The sequence below is a fragment of the Nyctereutes procyonoides genome, unplaced genomic scaffold (genome assembly GCF_905146905.1).
Source record: "Nyctereutes procyonoides isolate TBG_1078 unplaced genomic scaffold, NYPRO_anot_genome, whole genome shotgun sequence".
NCBI classification, from domain to species: Eukaryota; Metazoa; Chordata; class Mammalia; order Carnivora; family Canidae; genus Nyctereutes; species Nyctereutes procyonoides.
The window spans coordinates 8,568,999-8,589,688 of record NW_026575126.1 but is presented as its reverse complement, the minus strand read 5'-3'; the positions used below and the strand labels follow the sequence as shown (position 1 = coordinate 8,589,688).

Sequence of the window (20,690 nt, the reverse complement as noted above, 5' to 3'; positions counted from 1 at the left end):
TGGAGAACCACTGCACACACAAAAAGATGCTGTTTCCATGTGCAGTCTCAGGGCAAAACATTCCATCAACACTGCACATTTTTAACTTCCAATTGCTGAGCACATTTGTGGTGAAGTGTCAAAATAATTTTGTAAGGATAGCTTAAACATGACAGTAGTTGTTACTATTCCCACCTAAGGAGCAGGAATGAATAATCATTTCTGTTCGTTTCCAAAATTCCTTTTTTTTTTTTTTTTTTAGATTTTATTTATGTTTTGGAGAGAGAGAGTGAAGGAGTGAGAGAGAACATAAGTAGGGGACAGGCAGAGGGAGAGGGAGAAGCAGCCCCCTACTGAGCAGGGAGCTCTATGCCTGGGGTGGATCTCAGGACCCCAGGATCACGCACGACCTGACCCCAAGGCAGACGCTTAACTGACCGAGCCACCCAGGTGCCCCTTGTTTTAAAAATTCCCATATAGGGATCCCTGGGTGGCGCAGCGGTTTGGCGCCTGCCTTTGGCCCAGGGCGCGATCCTGGAGACCCAGGATCGAATCCCACATCGGGCTCCCGGTGCATGGAGCCTGCTTCTCCCTCTGCCTGTGTCTCTGCCTCTCTGTGACTATCATAAATAAATAAAAAATCAAAAAAATTTGAAAAAAAATAAAAAAATAAAAATTCCCATATAGTCAAATGGGAAATAAGGAGAATGACCATACTGATGTATGACTTTGGTAGGTGAATAGTGACTGAAAGTGCACATAGTTCCATGTGAAAATGTTTTGCACTTATAAAGTAAATGGTGCCATTGACATTTGAAGAACCTGGAATTTGTAAGGCTGCCTTTTGTTTATTCTTCCAATCTCCTTTCCGCTGCCTCCTCCCTACTTCCCACAATTTCTGAACATTCAGCATAATGGGAAGAGCGGTATTAATAACTACCACTTAAAGCAACTTTACTGAGAACATTATCTCTTTTAATTTCACAATAAACATTATACTAGTACATACTCATTATGGATTTTACTCTTTAGCAAGGGAACAAGGAATGAAATATTTTTGTTACTTTTCTAAATCAATGTAACTTGCTCCAAGCCTCCCTTCTCCTGGGTTGGCAGAGTACATAATTGCTAAAATTAATGAAGGGAAACCTCACTAAATGGACTCAGGATGATGTAAGGAGGGGCTGGAAGGGAAAGCTGTACCACTCAATGTCAATTAGGGAAGGAATCGTCAGTCACAGGCTCCAATAGGAAAGCTATACATTTCATCTCCTACAAGAAATCAACTACTCCTGCAACTCAGCCAGTGAGAAACCATCATCATCCCAAACCCTTGCTTTTCTCCAAGGGAATTTTGTTCAAAACAACCCCTCCCATCTTTCTCCTTCTCCGTAAAATAAGGTTCTTCTCCTGTGTTTGTTAGACTTGCCTATGGTTTTACCATACCTTGCTTGTCCCAAATTGCGATTCTCTGTTATTCCCAAGTAAACCCATTTTTGCTGGTAAAATAATTGAGTGTTTTATTTTTAAGGTTAACACACAATCTTAGTCATTAGTAGGTGTATCAATTAGGATGCTGTTAGTTACAAGCAAAAGAAAACCAAACAAATAGTGACTTAAACATAGGACAGGGTATTCCACATGGATGCAGCATCAGGGAGGCACAGTCTCACATTTGGATATGATGTCTTTTTTTTTTTTTTAGGATTTTTTTTTTTTTATAATTTCTATACTCAACCAGCGTTGGGCTCGAACTCATAACCAAGAGATCAAGAGTTGCATACTACTGGCTGAGCCAGCCAGACATCCCTGGATATAATATCTTATGTTATCTTGGCCCAGGAGAAAAATGGGGTTTGGTTAATTCTAGAGGTCTGTCCCTCGCCCAAAGTGAGGAGAATCGCTAAACAACCATCAATGAATTTGGAAGACCCTATATGCATAGTATCAAAACAATGCTGTAGTTTTAGACTGTCCAGGTTCAAATCCTTTCTCTGCCTCTTACTAGGTGTGTGGTCTTGGGTCAAGTACTTAAGTTTATTATATCTCCGTTTCCTCTTTGGGGTGTTAGGAAGATAAATGTAATAGTTCTTGAAAAGCATTAATATTCTTATGTAAGTTTTTAACTTGAGAAATAACTCCATTGGATCTGAGGATAAAACTTTATTTCCATATAATTGGTTTCCTTTGTAATCCTATACATTTTGTTTTATGCACATAGAAATGTTTCTTTGAGAAGAGGGTCCCTAAGCTCTACCAGAATGTCAAAGGCGTCCAAGATACCAAAAAATGGTTAAGAACTTAGAACAATTCTGACACAAATTTCTGAGATGTAGGTCATATTCTATGGAACTTTTCCATGTCCTTTGGCAGAAGCACCAAAGCTAAAAGAAATAGATACCAGGGCACCTGAGCGGCTCAGTCGGCTAAGTGTCATGATCTCAGGGTCCTGGGATCTGGACTGCTTTGGGCTCCTTGTTCATCGGGGAGTCTACTTCTCCCTCTCCCTCTGCCCACTCCCAACTCATGCTCTCTCTTTCTTTCTCTCTCTCTCAAGTAAATAAAATCCTTAAAAAAAGAAAAAAATAGATGTCAAGTGGCCTAAGTATTCTTAAAAAGGATGCTAAACCAACCACACAGGGCATGCTAGAACTAATGTGAAGCCCCTTTAGCAATCCTCGATTCTCACAAAGCTCCAGGGAATGATGCCGTAGAATTGATCAAAGAAGTTTAAAAAATGAAAATGCCTAAGAGACAGTTTTCTGGAGTGCTGTGTGTGAGGAGTGGGGAGAGGAGAGTTCATATCCCATCCTACCCCTACCTCAAGCTAAGCGAAGGAACTTTTAGAAACTAAGACAATTTGACTTCTGTGCCCTATAATTTATGTTGCCTGAAAAATCTAAAGACAACAGACCATCCAAAGAGGCCTCTGACGGCAGAGCAAAGAAAGAGGGCTGTAGTGAAAGTGGCCTGTACTTGCAATTTTGCAAGAAACATTATCCTGTGGGCCATATGAATGCCACAGGAGGTAGCCAGGCTTGAACGACCCTTTGAACCAGGAACTCAGTGGAATATCCAAATGGTTAACCACAGATTCCCGCCCCCCCCAACTATGTTAGGAAATGATACAATGAGAAATCCCCAGCAAGAGGGGCAGTCATTGAGGAGCCCACAATAATAAGAAAAGAGCCCAGCATTTCGGAATGAGCCACATGTAGAAGGCACCCAAATCAGATTTAATTCACTGGTTGTGTGTAGCTGACATTTCATTTAGGATATTGAGGACCACTGCTCACTCTACCTGACACATTAACATATGGCCAATGAACTTCCTAAAATATTGGTGGAAACAGCACTTATCAAGTGAAAACATTAAGCCTGACCAAATTCTAACAATTTAGTTAAAAACAATTACATCTCCTAAATAGATTAATTCTTTTAGGTAATTCATATATCCAATTACTTTTTCCATTAACTGCCAAAACCTAGCAGAGTCCCCTAAAATAATTTAGGCCCTCCTTTTTAATCTATATGATGCCAAAAAGCATATACTGGCCATTAAATCTTTGTTCTCATGACCCACCCAGAAGTGTTTGGCAGACTCCTGCACAAGTCAGAACCAAGCCAACAAAGGCATTCAGAACTCAGACATAGCTCTACATGCTAATTTAGAACATGCATTCCTTCAACATCCAAATACTACAGATTCAGTTCCTCAAAATGTTAAACACAGTGGTACCATGTGACCCAGCAAATTCAATTCCTAGATAATACACAAGAGAAAGTAGAAGATACATTTACATAAAAACTTTACATAAATGTGCATAGCAACATTATTCATAGTACCTACAAAGTGACAACCCAAATATCCATCAACTAATGAGTGCATAAATAAAACGTAGTATGTCCACATGGTGGAGTATTATTTGACCACAAAAAAGCAATGGTGTACATGCTACAAAGTAAAAACATACCAAAAAGCCTGTTATAAAAAATATACATATTAGGTGTTTCTCTTTATACAAAATGTCCAGTTTAGGCATATCTCTAGAGACCAGAAGTAGATCAGTGATTGCTTGGGGCTGGAAAAATGTGGGGAAATGAAGGTTGCTGTTAAAGAATATGGAACTGCTTTTTTGGGGCAGTGAAATACTTTTACTTTTTAAAGATTTTATCTATCTATCTATCTATCTATCTATCTATCTATCATCTATTTGAAGAGGGGGGATGGAGAGAGAGGGACAAGCCGACTCTACACCAAGCACAGAGTCCAATGCGACGCTCAATCTCATGACCCTGAGATCATGACTTGAGCTGAAATCAAGAGTCTGGTGCTTCACTAACTGAGCCACCCAGGCACCTATGGCAATGAAATGTTCTAAACTTAGATTGTGCTGGTTGTGCAAATCTTCGAATATACTAAAAACCATTGAATTGTTTATTTCAAATGTGTGAATTACATCTTAACAAAGCTATTACCCTCAAAAAATTATTATTGTCATTTCTTAGATCAAAAACACTGAGGCTTAAAGAGATTATGGAAATGGTAAAAGCTAGAGATCTGATGTCAGAGAATAATTTAGAGCATGACTTCCCTGGACTGCCTTAGTATTTGTTAAAATGCCATGCTGCTCTAATAAGAATTATGTATTCTATGGAGGTATTTACATCAAACCATAAAATAGTAGAAAATACAGAGTCACCTAAGTAAGGGCTTAGGTAAATAAGTTTATTCCAGAGTTACTTTAAAACCAAGAACAGAAAAATTAAAATTAAACCCAAATGGAGGGCAGCCCAGGTTGCTCAGCGATTTAGCGCTGCCTTCGGCCCAGGGTGTGATTCTGGAGGCCTGGATCGAGCCCGGTGTTGGGCTCCCTGCTTGGGGCCTGCTTCTCCCTCTGCCTGTGTCTCTGCCTCTCTCTCTCTCTCTCTGTGTGTGTCTCTCATGAATAAATAAATAAAATCTTTAAAAAATAATAAATAAAAAATAAATAAACCTACATGGAAACAAGAGTTCCTATTTTGCACATTTAGAAACTTGTAATATTTTAAAAGTCTAGAAAACCCTATATTATCTTTAAAATTCATAAAATTAAGAGCTGCATCTGTTATCTATATATTTAAACGATGACCATTTTGAAAAGCGTAAGAAAATTACTATCTCCCCAGGTTAGAAAATATATTTTATGTTTCTTTCATATTTTCATAGTCACTCATCTTCAATAGTAGGTTTATTGATTTGTCCATTTCCTACATTGTACAATGTACTGTGCTGAATGCCAGATATACTAGGATAAGGGGCTGACAGTTTGGTTCAGGAGATGGAAAAGTGAACAAATCATTGCAATGTAAAATAATGACATTATAATGTATGATTTATAATTAGTAGTAAACTCATCACTAAAGAATATTCCATAAAAGGAAGGGTCCAAACAGCCTGAAGAAGTTGAAGGTGACTTCTCCTAGGAGACAACCCTTGAAGGATGAGTGGAGTTCCCTTTTATTATTTTTTAAAGATTTATTTATTTATTCATCCTGGCGGGGGAGGGGCAGGGAAAGGGGGAGAGAGAATCCCAAACAGATTCCCTGCTGAGCACACACACACACACACACACACTCCCCGCAACATGGGGCTCAATTCCATAATACTAAAATCATGAGGTGAGCTGAAATCAAGAGTTGGATGCCTAACCAACTGAGCCACCTAGGCACCCCACGCAGAGTTCACTTCTAAGGAAAGGAGTAAAAGACAGAATAGGATTCTATACTTAGGTTTAAAGTTAGGGTTAAGGAAAGCAGGATTAAATAAAAGAGGCATGAGCAAATGTTTTCCCCTTCAAAAGAATGAAATGTAAATTAGAAAAGCTTGAGGAGGTACCTGGATGGCTCAGTTGGTTAGGCATCCAACTCTTGATCTCAGCTCAGGTCTTGATCTCAGGGTCCTGAATTCAAGCCCTGCCTTGGGCATGAGCCTATTTAAAACAAAACAAAACAAAACTACCTTAGAAGAGCTTGAGATCTACATGTTTGGTTGGGTGTAACAAAAGATGAGATAAAAGGAGTAAGTCTGGGTGAAACTGACTCCATGAAGGGACTAGAATGAGGCAAGCCAAGTGGCTAAAGTACACAGATACTCTGTTTCAGACAAGTGCAAGGTCTTTAGGTGTTGCACCTTAGGCACCTTGGTTATATGTTAGGCCCTTGATGAGAAAAATAAAAAACCCTCTGGGGTGACAAGGTATCATTGAAGAGTTATGATTGGATTTATGTTTTAGAAAGGCTCGTGTTCAGAATAATGACATCAGATTCGAGGAGAGACTAGAGTCAGAAAGACATAGAACTATCAAAATAATCTAGGCAAGAATGAAGAGAATCTGCACAGAGGAATCTTCCTAGGTTCCATCCCTCATGGAGTCAGTTGAACATCTATTGATTTTTATCTCCTTGGTCGCTCTCATGGCCATCTCCACTGCTAGGTCCTTACACTCCCTGCTCTGTGTTCTACAATATTCAGCCCCCATTTATGCCATTCACTGCTATCCAAGTAATCAATGTATAAATCTCATCATGTTACTTCCTTTCTTAAAGTTCTTCATGGATATCTAGAGGAAAAACTTTATTTAGCAGACAAGATCACTCATGATCTGCCTTCTCTGTCTAGCCTGTCCCTGATTCCTTGCCCTCAATCTCTGCTCTAGTCATACTGACCCCTAGGAGGTTCCCACATCTGGCATACTATCTCTTGCTGATGTCCTTTTGCCTGTTTTGTTCCCTCTGTCTAAAAAAATCCTTCCTACACTGGCCTATAAGAAATCTTTTTGATCAGCCTTTAAGCCAATATCAATTTTTTAAATAATATTTGGTTGACCTGGCTCCTTATTTTCTTTCTTGGAAATTTCCATTCCATCCATCCACATAATTGTCATTGGAGCTGCTGTGTTCTTCCATGACCCTGAACCTCCCTGGCTGAATGCTTCTAAGTAGCACTTAACCAAGGTGAAGACAATAATCTATTTTTTTTAAACTAGGAATTCTGTTCTTGGAGAAAACTATAAGATGGCAAATTCAAGAAATGACTAATGAAGAGATCATGGGGAATCCCAGTAATATTTGAGTTCCCAGTTCAACTTAGCCTTCCTTGGATTTAAAGAGCCAATAAACCCTTTATTTTGCCTAAGAGCATCTCAAATGGTATACCCCAGCTCACTGATGTGCTTCAAGTGGTTTACAGATATGCCCACATAGTAATCCCTGCTGGAAGCCTCTAATTGTGAGCATTCCTGTCTACTGACCTAATTTTCTGAATGATCTGATTTGATTATCTGAAAAAAGTTTAAGAAGCACCAACCTAAATTAAAGCAGTAATTCCCAAGTGGGGGTGATTTTGTCACCAATGGGAGGAGGTGCTATTGGCATCTAGTGGATACTATAGATGCTGCTAGACCTCATACAATGCACCAGAACCATACCCCACAACAAATAATTATTCAGTCCAAGATGTCACTGTTGTCTTTGAGAATCCCTGGGCTAGAGTAACTTGAACCCTTACCCTATTTGTGAATAGACAAAACTTGATTTTCTTGGCAGAGGCCTCAAAAGTCAACGTCAAATATCTTCCCATCCTATTCAAGGTACTATACTGGGAGTAGAGGGGTAGATGCTTCCCTCTCATCTCAAGCTAGGTCTGAAGGGCTTTAAGAGGATCATTTTTTAAAAAGCTTTTATTTCTTTATTCATGAAACACACACACACACACACACACACACACACACAGAGGCAGAGACACAGGAAGAGGGAGAGGCAGGCTCTGTGGAGGCAGCCTGATGCGGGACTCGATCCTAGGTCTCCAGGATCATGCCCTGGGCCAAAGGCGGTGCTAAACCACTGACCCACCAGGGCTGCCCAAGAGGACCATTTTGGAAAGATGTGTCCTTTGGCATATTAGACAGGCAAGACTTGGTAACTGATTTTCATTTGAAAAGTCGTAAGTCAATTGGCTAAGACTGCCTCCAAGAAGATGAACACAGGCTGATGGGAATGGCCCACACTTCTGTGCAAGATATACATGTGCTTTTTTGTGGACCAAGTGAAGGATCCATGTAAGAGAACTGGATTGGATCATCTTGAAAGATGTTGTCCAATAGGACTGCCTGCATGAGAGGGATGATTCTAACCTTTGGATGGATCCCTGGAAACTAGAGCACTGAGGTATATGTGATAAGGTACACCAGAAGGTACACCACTGAGCCAAGAGATTGTAGATAAGTGATAATTCCAGAAGAGAAAGACCAGCCTCAGACCTCTGCTGTACCCAGAGAGCAATGACACCAGGCTAAAGCTGTTTTAGTTAGGAAAGAATCTTTCTGTACCTGTCTTTTTCAACCCAGGAGGGGACCAAAATGAAAAGCCAGTTGGGGGAAGAATGGGGAGGGAATGGCAGATAATTTTTTGCTTGTATGGTTCTGGAATTTTTGACATTGCACTGGACAGAACTTTTTAATGCCAGGGGAAAAAGATCATTTGTTTCTTACTAGAACATGACTGGAGGACTTTTTAATTACCTGGGAATCACTGGAAAAGCAAAAGGCTTTGCCTAAGGTTTTGTCTTAGGAACAGAGAGGGTTGGATCTTCAGAGATTTTTCAGAGACAATGATGAGAAACAATAAAATCAGTATCTGCCTGTCCCCCACCAAATCCATCTTGTTCATCACATTAGGATCAACAGTTTAATTGGGTTTCTATTACTTATAACCAAAAACATATTATAAGGACTGTTTAAATTGGGATTTCTCAGTCGTGTCACTAATGATGTTTTGGACTTTCCTGTCATCTCAATGCAAAGGAATGTAGCTAATTTCTCTTCCTCCCATCTTCTTCAGGAATACTGCCACATATCCACTATTCACCATGGGACCAAATACCCTCCACCCCCAGTTGAGAATCGATAAATATTTGAGTCTTTCAATGCTGGACTATGAGAATAATTATTTTTTTTAACATTTTAAAGATTTTATTTACTTATTCATGAGAGGCACGGAGAGAGGCAGAGACATAGGCAGGGAGAGAAGCAGGCTCCCTGCGGGGAGCCCGATGTGGGACTTGATCCTAGGACCCCAGGATCATGACCTGAGGCGAAGGCAGACGCTAAAACACTGAGCCACCCAGGTGTCCCCTGGACTATGAGAATATTATGAGCAAGATTGAAATCCTCGCTGCTCTCCCTGAGGTTTACAGTTCTGAAGATATAGGCAAAAAATTAAATATACATAAAAATCTTAACATAATTAAAATTTATAATAAATTCTCTGAAGGAAACAAAGGATGCTGAAATGAGGAATAACAGGGTAAAGAGTGCTGCTTTAAACAAGGAATATCCAAGGGGGCCTGGGTAGCTTAGCTCAGTCAGTTAAGCCTCTGACTCCTTGATTTTGGCTTAGGATGTGATCTTGGGGTTGTGAGACCTGGCCCCATGTTGGGCTCTGTGTTCAGACCAGAATCTGCTTGAGATTCTCTCTCTCTCCCTCTCTCTGCTCACACCTCTATTTTTATTGCTTTCTCTAAAAAAATAAATTAATAAAATCTTTAAGCAAGGAATTTCGGGGATAGAGTTAGCCAGATGAATGAAGAAGTTTGGAATATCTAGTGTAAGTATATCTGATTAGAGAAATAGCATTTGCAAAAGCTTATTCAGTCCCAGGTATATGAACATCAAATGTATGTTTTGTGCCATTTTCACTCGCCATTACTTAATCGCAAAAATAAGAAGGCAATTGTGTGTGTGTGTGTGTTTTTAAGATTTTATTTATTTATTCATGAGAGACACACACACAGAGAGAAGCAGAGACACAGGCAGAGGGAGTAGCAGGCTCCACGCAGGGAGCCGATGCAGAACTCAATCCCCGGACTCCAGGATCACGCCCTGAGCCAAAGGCAGATGCTCAACTCTTGAGCCACCCAGGCGTCCCAAGACGGTAATTGTTTTGATGCGACTATTCAATTGTCTTCCTATCCCTATTTCTTTTCCTCTTCCTTTTTTTTTCATTTTTTCTCCCTACCATTTTTACTTTGATTAAATATCAAATGTACACTTTAAAAATTTGTTGCAAGTAGCATATTGATGAGAACCTCTTGCTACCACAACACTGTTAGAAAATTGAAAACACTGTCTTTTTTCAAATAGATCTATGCAACTCTCCTTTACCTCCGGTATCAGAGAACAAGACATCTGAGAGCAAATGTTTTTCACGATCACTCTTATTTTTTAACAAAGAGGTAATATTTAAAACATTTAGATATTTGATTTTTTAAAATTAAAATTAACCACATTGCTGACATCCTGTAGTATGTAAGCTGCAATATTGAAATATGCTGGGAAAAACAAAGGGAGGAGTGATAGTGCCATGGGCATCCTCCAAATTGTAACTTCCATTCTCTCTTGGTGAACCCCGGTAGGTGACCATTTGTGATACAAACGAGGTATTGGTGTTAATCTCTATACAGCTAGCAAAGGTTCATTCCCCCCCCACACTTTTATTATAAAAATAGAAGTAGAAGCTCCCATATATTCTACTTGGTTCTGATGGAGATTGAGCACCTTGCATAGTCCTTGGCTACCTGCTCCCATTTTGGAGACTGCAAAGTTAGAGATAATCAGATAGATTGAAACTGGCCATTTTAACAATAATTTTCATTAACTGAATTGCTTTTTTTTATTGTTTGCGTAGCAATTATCTGAACGAATTTTAAGTTGCATAACATTAGAGAAGGCCGGTCTCTTAGTGCTCTAGGCACTAAGCAGATACTAAGGTTTCAATAAATATTTCATTTGCTCTTGATTTTGGCCTAGGGGAAAACGGGAGAGATGAATTTCTCCGTTGCAGATGTGGAAAAGGAAACGCAATTACTTTCAGAGAGACTCTAAGCCCTAAGAAGTTGGGAGAACAAAGAGAGAGGAGTAAATTAAATGGTCTATTATTTCCTTGCATATAAGGTTAGAAACGTGAGGCCCTTCAGGGGCCAGCCGGAATGCAAGTTCTCCGATGCGCTGAGACAAGACCTGCTAGAGGTCGTGGGGTGTGAATGTACAAGAGGGGCGGAACTCGGGTAGAAACGACGCGAGCCTCACGCCTAAAAGCGCTGCGCAAGCGCCGGGCGCGGGCGCGGGAGCGGGTCTCTAAGTCGCGGCGCCGAGGGCAGGCCGGGGTCTGCGCACCTGGGGCCGCGGCGGCCCCGCCCCCGCCCGCCCGCGGCCCCGCCCCCGCCCGCCCGCGGCCCCGCCCCCGCCCGCCCGCGGCCCCGCCCCCGCCCGCCCGCGGCCCCGCCCCCTCCCCGCCCGCCCGCCCGCGGCTCCGCCGAGACACCGGAAGGAGCTGCAGCCGCTGCGGGAAGTGGCCGGGGCGGGAGGCGGGGACCCCGCGGGCAGCGCTGCGGAGCGGCTTCCCGGCCCTCCGGACGCGGCGCCCGCCCTCTCGGAGCCCCGGGGAGGGAGAGAGCGCTGGGCGGCGGGGCGGCCGCGGGCCCCCGGCGGGCCGTGGAGGTGAGCGCGGCGCCGCGGGGCGGGGCGCGGGGCGGGGGGCGGGGGCGCGGGCGCGGGGCGCGGGGCCGGGCTCGGTTCCCGCGGGCACGCTGGTCTGGGGGCGGGGGGCGCGCGGGCGAGCCGAGGCCTAGGTCTGCGCCCCGCCTTACGGGGACCACCCGCTGGCCGCCCCGGCGCGGATCCCGAGGGCGCGAGCCAGTCGGGGGCTTGAGGCAGGGGCCCCGGGGGCGCTCCCTGGGAAGCCCCAGGCCAGGGGGTGGGGCGGATCGCTGAGACGCGCGGGGTCCCCTCCGGGATGCCAGCCCCCCGCCCCTCTCCCCTTCCCCCCTCCCCCGAGCCCCCTCCGGGCTGCCAGCCACCCTGCCCTCCTCTCCCCCTCCGCCCTCCCCCCTGCCCCTCTCCCCCGAGTGCTCTCTCCCCCTTTCCCCTCCCCTCCCCCCTCCTCCCCTCCTCCCCTCCTCTCCCCCTCCCCCCTCCCCGAGTCCCCTCGGGGTTGCCAGCCCCCCGCGGTGGGCGCAGCGCTTGGAAGCCCCGCGGCGCGCCGGCTCCTGGCTCCTGGCTCCTGGCTCCTGGCTCCTGGCTCCTGGCTTCGCCCTGCAGCGCAGTTGAGGTGATGGAACCTCTTCGTGCAGCCCCAAAGCCCCGTTATTCATTGTTACTAACGGGGAAATCCTAGGGTGTCGTCGTCCCGGGGATATTTCTTCGGCCTGTGTGGGGTCCGTACTGCTGGAGAGGTTACCCCGTACCAGCCCGGCTGTCCTTTTTGCAGCTTTTGTTCGAGTCGGATTTCCATAGTGTGTGGTTTCCCAGACCTTTACTCAGGTATACTTACCGGGTACAAGATGTTCTTCATTTAAACGTTCACAGGGTGCATGTTGAGCTATCATTTGGGAATCTGTTAGGTGTTTTGCACTCAACGTAAACATTTTTAGGGTTTACGTTTTCATGTAATTGGTGTTAGGCCTGGAAAATTGGGCCAGAGGGTAAAATCCTAGCAGGAGCATGCATAGGCTCTAAATTGAGGATGGATTTTACCACAAGGATCTCTAGACTCAATTTGCTTAATAGATGTGTAGAATTATGTAATTTTTAAGGTTTAATTAGATTATTTTTTTCTTTAAGGAAAAAACCTGTTTAAAAAAATAACGAGCCTGTCTTTGATCCATTTCTAGTTGAGGCTATTTTATTATTTGGGAAGGTCTGACCAAATTAGATAATATGCTTTCTGACTTGAACCTAATACAACTGTTGTTAATGAATTCATGCTGCTAATATAAATAAGGGGAACAGTAGGAATCTTATTGACAAACAATGCTAATTTTAAAAGAGGGTGATAGTTACATTAGGCTGGTGGGTTTGTGTTGTTTCATTTACTTTGGCGGGGTTGGAAGAAAAAGACCATACAAAAAATATTCCAGGAATAAAATATTTGACCTGCTGAATGCAAGAGGGTTTAGTCTACTTAAAATTGCATCTTATTTTTGATCTCATTTATTGCCAACTTTCACTTTTTTGTCTTTCATGAACTACCAATAACCAAATAACAATGTAGTTTAATGGCATTACATTGCAGTAAGTTCATTTTAAATATTTGAAATTCTGAGTTAAGGAGATAATTTTTAATTTTTGTGTATTGCTGTTAGAATTTTCAGTGACCTTTTACATGTGCAATCTTAGTTGAACCTCATGTCAGGTCTCTAAGTTAGGAATGCCAAGAAGTGAAGTCTTTTCCCATGAGAGAAGCATTTGAAGATTGTGTAAGGATCAGAATTTCCTTAAAGCCTGAAATAATCTTACTGAAATAACCTTTGATAAAAATTAGAATTTGGATAGATATTAGGGCGCTGTGAATTATAAAATATGATAAACTGTGGACTCTGCTAGAAAATGAAGTACATAAATGGTGAAAGATTTTTGGTGAGAAATGTGAAATATAAACATCTTTTAAGGGCAGCCTGGGTGGCTCAGCGGTTTAGCGCCACCTTCAGCCCAGGGCATGATCCTGGAGTCCAGGGATCGGGTCCAATGTCAGGCTCCCTACATGGAGCCTGCTTCTCCCTCTGCCTGTGCCTCTGCCTCTCTCTCTCTCTCTCTGTCTCTCATGAATAAATAAATAGAATCTTTAAAAAACAACAAAAAAAGTCTTTTAAAAAGAAAGGAGTAACTGCTTTTTTTTTAAGTTTTAATTATTTAAATAATCTGTACACCCAACGTGGGGCTTGAACTCAACCCCCAGATCAAGACTGACCCAGCACACTCCAACTGGGCCAGCCTGGTGCCCCAGTAACAGCTCCTTCTTTAGTATAGTTTTTTACACTTTTTTTTTTCACGTCTGCCTGTGATGGCAAGAGCATTTTGATAAATAAGACCGCGCCAAAGAGTCCAAGATAAATACAGCAGAATAGTCATCTATAAAAAAGAATGAATTTTGAATAATGCATATATATGTATAGTGTATATATATATATATGTATATTTTTAAAGATTTTATTTATTCATGAGAGACATACAGAGAGAGGCAGAGACACAGGCATGGGGAGAAGCAGGCTCCATGCAGGGAGCCCGACGTGGGACTTGATCCCGGGTCTCCAGGATCATGCCCTGGGCTGAAGGTGGCTCTAAACTAAACCGCTGAGCTACCCAGGCTGCCGGTATAGTATATATGTTAAGAGAACTTTATTATTATATTTTTAAAGTGAGCTCTGTGCCCATCAGGGGGCTTGAACTCATGGCTCTGAGATTGAGTTGTATGTGCTACTCGAGAACTCATATTTTAAAAATTGTGCATGTATCAAAATAAAGTTGTTTTAGAAGGCTAAGTAAGTAAATATCTGTGAGTTTACCAGGGAAAACACATTGGAAAATAAAAAGAATGAAACATGGTTTCTGCTTTCAAAGAACTTACAGTCAAACTTCTAGTTAAGTAGAATAGTTTTTTTTTTCACTACTGTAAGTGCCTTATGAGTATTATAATCAGGAATTTAGATAAGGGAGACATTACTTGTGATTGTGTCATGGTAGAGATGGTGTTTGAAATGAGTGAGGTTTGGAAGGTTTTCAACATGGGGCTATTGTAGGACATTTCTAAAATAAAAAGATAGTTGGGTTCCTGGAAAGGTACAAGTTATAATTAAAAAAGGATCGTTCAGAACAATTTGGCTGATAGTAAGCCTGGGTTATGTAAGTGAATATAGGAGAGGAAAAAGACGTTTGAACACTTTAAAGGTGTTTGATCAAAAAAAAAAAAAGGTGTTTGATCAAAAAAAAAAAAAGGTGTTTGATCTGAAGAGGTATGCATTCCACGTGAATGAAGAATGAGCTGTAATTGGGAGAAGACAGACCAGGAGATTCCTTGGGCAGCTTTAGGTTAAGCTAGACGTCGATAGCACTACTTTTGTGCTCCTTGTGGTTTCTCAGAAGTGCTATCTTGAAAGCAGGCCTCGAGATAAAAACATGGGTGCAGGGGTGCCTGGCTGGCTCAGTGGGTAGAACATGTGAATCTTGATCTTGGAGTCATAAATTTGAGCCCCAGGTTGGGCAGTAGAGCTTACATAAATTAAAAAGAAACCCCAAAAAGACATGGGTGCAGATGAGATTCTGAAAGCAGCAGTAAGGGAGTGGGTAAAGAATTAAGGAAGGGAAAAAAAGCCAACGGATGGACATCTGGTTGGGGGCGGTTTAATCCTGTGGAGATTTTTGTAGAACTGCCTCAGAATTGTCCTATCAAATGAAGGGAAGTTGAGTTTTTCCACCTGCTTCTGGATCTCTAATAGCTCAAATCATTGAAAAATCATTGAAAATCTTCATCATTGGTTGGGTTTGGTATTTCTTTCTCCATTACATAAAAAAAGAAAGGAACTGTCATATATAAAAGAAAGGATCTTTATGTCCAAATAATTGGGAACACATATATCAAGTCCTCAACCTTTGTCTTCTAAACATTCATACTTTGAATTGTTTCCATAGTAGTTAGTATTTATGTATTGTTTACTATCTCACTCTGTTCAAAGCACTTTATATGTATTTTTTTAAAAAAGATGGATTTGAAAGAGTGTGTGCACAACCATGTGTGGAGAGGAGGGGAAGAGGGAGAGAATCTTCAAGCAGATTTCCTGCTGAGTGCAGAGCCCAAGGTGGCTAGATCTTATGACCTATGAGATTATGATCTGAGACGAAACCAAGAGTCAGGTGCTTAACTGACTGCACCACCCGGGGGCCCCAGCACTTTATATGTACTTTATATATACACCAGAACTCCATGAGGTACATATTTATGGTTATTTATCTGAGTTTTATTGATGACAGAATTGAGGCACAGAGAAATAACCTTGTTCACAAACCTAGGACATAATGGAACTTGTATTTGAACCCAAGTAACCTTGCTCCAGAAACTATCCTTTTTTTTTTTTTTAAGATTTTATTTACTTATATGAAAGAGCAAGCGAGAGAGAGAAAGAGCATGAGCACGAGCACGAGTGGGGTTAAGGACCAGAGGGAGAAGCAGACTTCCCATTTAGCAGGGAGCCTTATGCGAGGCCTGACCCTGGAACTCTGGGATCATGACCTGAGCTGAAAGCAGACACTTAACCAACTGAGTCACCCAGGTGCCATCCAGAAACTACTCTTAGCCACAGTGTTGTCTTATAGTTTTCAAAGTATGTATTTCTAAGGATTTCTATGGAAAGTATTCTTACTCTGTAGCTTTTAGTACTCTTCGTAAGTAAAATATTCCAGGTGTAATCTAGCTTATGAACATGATAAAACCAATTACTCTTTTTATTCTGAAACGTATTGATAAATTGAGTAAGAATTGAGTAAGAATTGCACTGTTGTTGCATGCATCTCCTAGAGTCTAGATTCTAAATACTTGAAACCCTCTTTTTTAGTGTCATGTTAGACAGTAGGTTCTTTGAACCCTCATATAGAATATGGCATGACCATGACCATCTTTGTCAATTTTAGCTCATTTTTCTGAATAGTTTGTTTTTTCTTTAAAGACTATTATTTTCAGTTTATTTTTATTAAGTTTTAAATTTTAATTTCAGTATAGTTAACATACAATGGTATAGTAGTTTTGGGTATATTAATGTAGTGATTCAACACTTCTATACAGCAAACACTTTACTCTGTCACCTGTAAAAAACATATGTACAAGTTACATATAAAATTTTTTATTTATTTTTTAGGTTTTATCTTTTTTTTTTTTTTTTTTTAAGTAAACTGCCCAATGTGGGTCTCAAACCCTGAAGTCAAGAGTCGCACATTCTACTGACTGAACCAGCCAGGCACCCCTAAAAAACTTAACTTTTTATAATTTTATAACTAGATTTCACAAGCCTGCCTTCTGTGCCTTTATCCAGATTTTTGTTAAAAATACGAACAGTTCTGCCACCTGCTAGAAAAGACTTTCTGTATTCATATCAGTCTTCTCTATAACTGTTAAATTATTTACCAGTTTCCCTGACATAGATTTTTTTCCCTCATAGTTGCTTGAATCTGACTCTTTATAAATAGCTTTACCTTTTGAAATAGACTAGACAATGTTAATGCAGACAGTTTCCCAATATTAAAAGGTTCTTATTAGGTCACTATATTGTGATGTGTAACAAATATTAATAACACGGATCCTATGCTTTTCCAAAAATTTGTATATGTGCTCTTCTGTTATTTGGATGGTGAGGCTAGAATTTTGGGTATGAAACATAAAAGTATTCCTTCTTTCCCCCTGGTTAAAAGTTTCTTCAGAAACCATTTTGAATCCGCAGATGGACAATTGAGCTGTACATCATAGAGCATGAATTCAACCAGGAATATTTTTCATTTGGGGTTATTGCCAGAAGGTTATTGCTATCAGAAAATTTGGGGCTCCTGGGTGGCTCAGTCAGTTAAGCATCTGCCTTCAGCTCAGGTTATGATCTCGGGGTCCTGAAGTCGAGCTCTGCGACAGGTTCTCTGGTCAGTGGGGAGTCTGCTTCTCCCTCTCACTCTGCTTCTGTGCTCTCCCTCTCTCTCTGTAATAAAATCTTAAAAAAAAAAAGACTCAGAAAATTTCAAAATGTCTTGTTAGGGTATATAGAGGAAAAGATATAAGATCGCAAAGGTAAGGATAAATTGAGGTCAGTTGTTGAAAGCCTGAATTTCCATGCAGAATTTGGATTTTCTTGTGCTCCTTAGAGATTTCCATCCTGTGAATCACAAGCTTCTAGAGGAATCTCAGAGTTTTGTGGGATCTACATCTATATCTGAACAAATGGCATTTTCATATACATTTATGTTACCTCTTCATGTTGTCTATCTTTTCTAATGCCTAGTGACTGTCTTCCCTGGACAAACTGTCAGACCAGAGTGAAAGCATGCAGTCCTTCTTTTTCTGGGGTATACACTGGAAAAGAGATTGAAGTAGCTTAGAATGCCTTTTGTCTTACCGTCTTGTATCTAAATATCTTACTCTCAGTAAATCATTATCAAAAGAAGGAATAAAAGAATGATTTTCTTACCACAGTGAATTAAATAAAACTAGATAACTAGAATATTAAGGGCCTTCTATTTTGGCAGTGTTATGTTTAATTGTAAGGAATACTACATTGTCTTGGTAGAAATTATTAGCTTCTGTTTACGTGCACTAGTTCTCACTAATTGTTTAGTTACCAAAAAATTAATACCGGATACCAGAATGAAGAGTACTTATTCTTCCCCAGTCCCCATTTGTTCGCTCTGAGCAAAAGAACACATAACCTTCAATAACTATATATTTTTATAGGATGTCTACATCCAGGTATAGTGTGCTGTAATGCAGGTTTAAAATTTTTACTTTGGTGGTTTCGTACAGTATGTATCATTCTGTTTCTTCCTTTTTCCCCAATCCAACATTATGTACTTTAGATCTATCCCTGTTGATAAACTTATCCTTCTGTTTCAATTGGTTAAACTGTTACGTAGCATTCAGCATGAATGTACCTTTTATGTATTCATTCTTCTAATGATGAACATAAAATATTGTAAAATCAAAAGTGAGATTAAGACTATCTAGAAAGCAATGAGAATATTACCATTTAATTGGCAAACATTGGTATTTAGAGGAAAATGCATACTAATTAAATATTTTTATTAAATAAAAAAGAAAGAGAAGTTAGTACTCATATTTAAGGATTAAGAAAATAAAACTCAAACCAAGTAGGACATGGAAATTAAAGATAAAACTGTAATTAATGGAATTGAACAAAAATAGTAGAAATGATAAATTGCTGAACTGGTTCTTTGCAAAGACCAATGAACTAGATAAAGCTGTTATAGAAGAAAAAAATTAAAGAAAAAATTAAGAAAAAAAAGTAGAGATGCACAAGATTAGGAATGAAAAAGGAAAAAATATAGGAGAGATAATGGAATGTTATGCAAATTTTCTCGAGATTACTATATGCATGCTGTGATGCAAAATTGAAAATTGACGGGGCATGCTTTATTTATTTATTTATTTATTTATTTATTTATTTATTTATTTATTTATTTAAATTTATTTATTCATGATAGTCACACAGAGAGAAAGAGAGAGGCAGAGACACAGGCAGAGGGAGAAGCAGGCTCCATGCACCGGGAGCCCGATGTGGGATTCGATCCCGGGTCTCCAGGATCGCGCCCTGGGCCTAAGGCGGGCGCCAAACCGCTGCGCCACCCAGGGATCCCGCATGCATGATTTAATAGAAAATATAAATTAGTAAATTTGATCTAAGAAGTGAAAAACTTTAATTGTCCCATTCCCACTAAAGGGTCAAAAGATGATTGAAGATATGTCCTGCAAAGAGGCAGCATAGCAGATCGTTTCATAGCTGAGTTTCATTTAATTTATAAAGAGCATGCAATAATAATAATGATAATAATAAAACATTTTCTATGGTATAGAAGATGCAGAGTTACTGAATGGATTCTGTGAAGCACATGTACTTTAAAATTAAAAAAAAAATTTTTTTTAGGTTTTATTTATTTATTAATGTGAGACACACACGGAGAGGGAGAGAGAGAGAGAGAGAGAGACAGAGACAGAGACATAGGCAGAGGGAGAAGCAGGCTCCATGCAGGGAGCCTGATGTGGGACTCGATCCCGGGTCTCCAGGGCCATGCCCCAGGCTGCAGGTGGCGCTAAACCGCTGCGCCACCAGGGCTGCCCTAAAATTTTTTTAAATTTAAATTCAGTTTGCCAACATACAACACCCAGTGTTCATTCCGTCAAGTGCCCTCCTTAGTGCCCATCACCCAGTCACCCCATCCCCCCACTCTCTTCCCCTTCTACTACCCTTTGTTTCCCAGAGTCCGGAGTCTCTCATGGTTTGTCTTCCTCTCTAATTTTTCCCCACTCAGTTCCCCTCCTTTCCCTTATAATCCCTTTCACTATTTCTTATATTCCACATATGAGTGAAACCATATGATGATTATCTTTCTCTGATTGACTTATTTCACTCAGCATAATACCCTCCAGTTCCATCCATGTCGAAGCGAATGATAGATATTCATCCAAGAAATATTCTATTATGTATATATATATACACACATGCACCATGTCTTCTTTTATCCATTCATCTGTGGCTTCTTCTGTGGTTTGGCTATTGTGGATGTTGCTGCTATGGGCATTGGGGTTCAGGTGTCCTGTCATTTTACTACATCTATATCTTTGGGGTAAATACCCAGTAGTGCAATTGCTGGGTCATAGGGTGGCTCTATTTTTAACTTCTTGAGGACCCTCCACACTGTTTTCCGGAGTGGCTGTACCAGTTTGCATTCCTACCAACAGTGCAAGAGGGTTCCCCTTTCTCCACATCCTCTCCAACATTTGTTGTTTCCTGTCTTGTTAATTTTAGCCATTCTCACTGGTGTGAGGTGGTAGCTCATTGTGGTTTTGATTTGTATTTCCCTGATGGCAAGTGATGTGGAGCATCATTTTCTCATATGCTTGTTGGCCATGTGTATGTCTTCTTCGGAGAAATGTTTGTTCATGTCTTCTGCCCATTTCATGACTGGATTGTTTGTTTCTTGGGTGTTGAGTTTGATAAGTTCTTTTTTTTTTTAAGATTTTTATTTATTTATTCATGAGAGACACAGAAAGAGAGGCAGAGACACAGGCAGAGGGAGAGGAAGCAGGCTCCATGCAAGGAGCCTGATGTGGGACTCAATGCTGGGAATCCA

The 20,690-nt window shown here is 40.9% G+C and overlaps 1 protein-coding gene across 5 annotated transcripts in view; it reads left to right on the top strand.

The window, feature by feature from the left end:
* The first annotated feature begins 11,367 nt into the window (after positions 1-11,367).
* Positions 11,368-20,690, top strand: part of USP33 (ubiquitin specific peptidase 33) — a 54,072-nt gene continuing 44,749 nt past the window's right edge. For 2 of the 5 annotated variants that reach the window (XM_055340979.1, XM_055340978.1), the window contains exons 1-2: positions 11,495-11,516; positions 12,286-12,338. The gene's annotated coding sequence lies outside the window, so the exon portion shown is untranslated. Of the gene's footprint in view, positions 11,517-12,106; positions 12,127-12,285; positions 12,339-20,690 lie in introns of those variants that run through there. The other 3 variants (XM_055340981.1, XM_055340980.1, XM_055340982.1) reach the window with 2 other exon arrangements.